Source organism: Rousettus aegyptiacus, unplaced genomic scaffold (genome assembly GCF_014176215.1).
Source record: "Rousettus aegyptiacus isolate mRouAeg1 unplaced genomic scaffold, mRouAeg1.p scaffold_m13_p_8, whole genome shotgun sequence".
NCBI classification, from domain to species: Eukaryota; Metazoa; Chordata; class Mammalia; order Chiroptera; family Pteropodidae; genus Rousettus; species Rousettus aegyptiacus.
The window spans coordinates 63,420,763-63,424,567 of record NW_023416311.1 but is presented as its reverse complement, the minus strand read 5'-3'; the positions used below and the strand labels follow the sequence as shown (position 1 = coordinate 63,424,567).

Here is a 3,805-nt window from a genome sequence, read left to right as displayed (position 1 = left end):
CTATCTCTTCTTTAGATGCCTCCTCCTTTGCTGTCAGACATAATTGCTTTGCAAAGATAGGCTTTTTGAAATTTTAGTATGGCCTTGCTGGTAGTAAAGGTTGGGGCCAAGATATAAGGATGTTACATAGTTTTGGTAGGAAACACGAAAGCTACAGTAGAGCTGGAATGTACTGTCTGCTAGGAAGGGAGAGAAGTGAGTAGGTGGGGCCAGGGCTGAGTCTTAGAAAGTACAGGTCCCTGCTACCCAAAAGGGTAATGCGCCTACGAAGACTTTCATAAGCAGAAATGGCGTGAAGGGAAGAAGCAATTATCATTAATTGGATTTGGGGGCTTTGTTTTATATTCTATATATTCTATACTTATGACAGTGTCACTCTATTTTAATTATTGTTCTTCCATAATATAGTTCTATGTCAAGTACATTATATTACTATAGTTACTTAACATTGCCATAAAATGTTTCTTGAGTTTGTCCATCATCTTTACTTTAAGATATACTGGAAAATCATAACATTCGTGTTTAAAATTTAAAACAATGGAAACAGTGCTAGCTGCAGGTGCAATATTTTCGATTTGTTAATGCAAAATTGAGTTTACACATAAAATATTTTATTGCATTTAAATTATATTTTAAAAACAAAATCTATTCTGATTATTTTAAAACTAAATACAAATAAGTAAAATAATGATTATTAGTGATTACTACATGATTGTTATCTTTGTTAGGTAGAAGAAAGAGAGTTAAAAAATGATCTGCTCTGGAAATCAAATATGCTGGTCATGTCACTGCCAGCCATGATGATTGTCAGCTTTTTGTATCAGCTCACATTCTGTGCAGAAGTTTGGTCAATTAGGTTTTCTCCTTGGGACAGCAATCTGTTCTTTCAGGAAGAATTCATTTGCAGATATTTGTTCCTCTGGTTGCCTGCTCTAGAATAAAAATCCTATTAACATGGACATCCAGCTCAATGTGGCCATCTGGTCTACCATGACCTCCTTTCTCCACTTGCACCCCAATCCTGTATAAATCAAATGTGGGATATTTTAAAACTCCTTATTTCCTAGACAAATTGAATTTTTATAGGTTTTTGTGCCTCTGTTAAATCATTCCTGTCTGCACTCCATGTTCAAGAAATTCATTAAAGTTTCAAATGTTTGCTGGCATCCTTTCTAGTTCCCAAATAGGTTGAAGTTTTCCTCTATTCTATTTCTTTTATTTCCACAGACGTCCATAAGGGTGGTAGGAAGATATTTATGCTCATATTATCTCTCCCCAAATTCTCTGCTTCTTATTGATTTAAATTCCCCAAACTCTTAATCTCATTAAATACATTTCTGGAAGAAGTGTTAATAAGAAATAAATATGTGTGTGTGCGTGTGTGTGTGTGTGTGTGTGTGTGTGTATGCGTGTACACGTGAGCAAGTGTGCGCAATGGTGCAAATATGTGTGTATTAATTTTAAAGACTTGCAGCTGTTAGAGGGAAGCTCTTGAATAATTCTTTTGCAGTGTATTGAAAAGTTTTAATGAATCCAGGCAGTTCTATTTTTCTTTCTTTTAAAGGAATTCGTGTAAGAGTCTGAATAAGGGTACTGTTATGACAAACTCTTGCTTATAATTTTTAATCTTTATACATGCTTTCATTCATAAAAGAAGAGACCCAGAAAAAAATGTTTTGACCAATTCAAGAAATATAGCTTTTATTGCTCCAAAGAGAACACACAGAGTAGCTCGTAGAGGTAGTAGAACAGGTTAAGAATTATTGTTTTGAAGTTGAAAGTTCAGAATCAGTTTAGGGAATTGTGGTGTACCTAGGAGTTTAAAATTCTATTTCTGTCTTATATATTTCAGAGCTGATGTTTTTCTACTTTTAGATTTATCCAGTGTAATGTACCTTTGATAAAAATGATTGTACAGAATGTGACTGAATCCCTGGCTTCGAGGGAGTACTAGCAAGTCCATAATAGTGGCTGTAAGTACAGCAAGGATGTCAAACTCCTGGAAAATGGCATAGGAATTTAAACAATTCGGTACTAAGCTAAGAGACTGAGACTAATAGCTGGGATCTTATTACTGAGATAGTATAATTTGCCAAGATTAAGAGTTGATTTATTTGGAATTAATATTTATGCTTAAGAATTAAATCCATAAAAAAAGGAGAAGGAAGGCTATTTTATAATGGCAAATTTTTGATGAGAATAGTAGCCTAAGTAAAAAAAAAACAACAACAACAAAAAAACAAAAAAAAACAAATCATTTGTGTGGGTGCGGGACAAAAAGACATTTCAAATTCTGGCTCCCTCTGGGGTCCTTCTGGTTCACCTTCTGAGAGTTAGTCTCTCATTCCTATATCACCACCTCATATGCATGTCCTATGATCTCTCTCCAATGAAATGTGGATCGATTCCGGAACATACTTTCGTTTTCTTTGCACTCTTCTTTTGTAGATGCTAATCCCTCTGCTTGGAATGCCTTTCCTATTCTTGCTCGCCTGAAAAACCCTCCTCATGCATCAGGGCCCAGTTCACATGTTCCCTCCCGTGCGCATTTTCTCGCCAACTGTAAGTAGACAATGAACTTTGCTGCAGTTCCTGTGCTCATAACACCCTGTCACCTTCACCAAGCCCCACATTTTGTTTCCACTAGCACCTACCACATTGTTTGACGTTCTTTTTCGCATCTTTCCCCACTAGACTGCAAATTCCTTGAGGAGAATATGTCTTATTGTTCTTTGCATTTTCAGTATCTTAAATAGTGCCAGCTTGTCTACGTTCATGCTACCTTGAATAAGCCCGATCCCATCTGATCTTGGAAGCTAAGCTGGGTTGGGCCCAGTTAGTACTTGGATGGGAAACCACCTAGGAATACTGGATGCTGAAGGCATAAAAAATTAAAAAATAAGGAATTGAAAGCTGATAAGATCCTTGCAACCTGTGAGGTCAACCAAAGGTTGCCTCGCTAAAAAAAAAAAAAAAAGTTCCAGTCCTTAGTAGACACTCAAAAATGTTAAATGAATAAAGGGGTAAAGAAAACAATTCTGTAATGTTAGATTTACCTCCATAAAATAGAATTACATTAAATTGTTTGAGAAAGATGGACATAATAATGCATTTGTTAAACTCTGAAATAAAGAGACTTTAAGAGTGCTATACTACCTTTGGGAGATGGGCTTTCTAGAATATTGGACAACTAGAGACACAGATATCATTCAAGGGCACCTGGGCATTTGACAATGCTTTCTCCTCATAGAAGAGAAAGGCCCTGTTTATATTAAATTGGTATCAAGAACAAGGTTATTTGTAAATGGTTCCTTCTAGAAAAGTATATAAATCATTGGTGTAAATTTTTCTAGATTAATGATGCAAGATTGGCATAACATATGTTGCTTCTTTCGTAATATTTGTAGGAACCTAAAAGACTAACATGGTAGCCCAGGAAGGGAGACAGAAAAACCACACTATAGGATTGAGAATAAAAATTAACATAGCCAAAGTCTTAGAACACACCTTATATTCAGTAAAGGTGATGAAAATGTTTACTAGTATGATTTATTTTCTTGGTGAGGAATACGTTCAATTATCATACAACTGATAAGAAAATTTGTCTCTGATGCTTAGTATGCTATCATTAAGATGCATTCAATTCCAGTACACCATAAGCAAGTACAATGTTTTTATAGTTATTCATGTAAAATTTATAGCACTAAGGACTTCCATTAAAATTCTCTTTATCTCACTGACATCGTCCTGCAAGCAGAAATTGCTTATTCTGGATGAGTTTATAAAAGTCCAAATAATTTTTTGA

The 3,805-nt window shown here is 35.1% G+C and overlaps 1 pseudogene; it reads left to right on the top strand.

Annotated features, from left to right (window-relative positions):
* Nucleotides 1-2,765: 2,765 nt before the first annotated feature.
* LOC118607576 lies at nt 2,766-2,884 on the top strand (annotated as a pseudogene).
* The last annotated feature ends 921 nt before the right edge of the window (nt 2,885-3,805 follow it).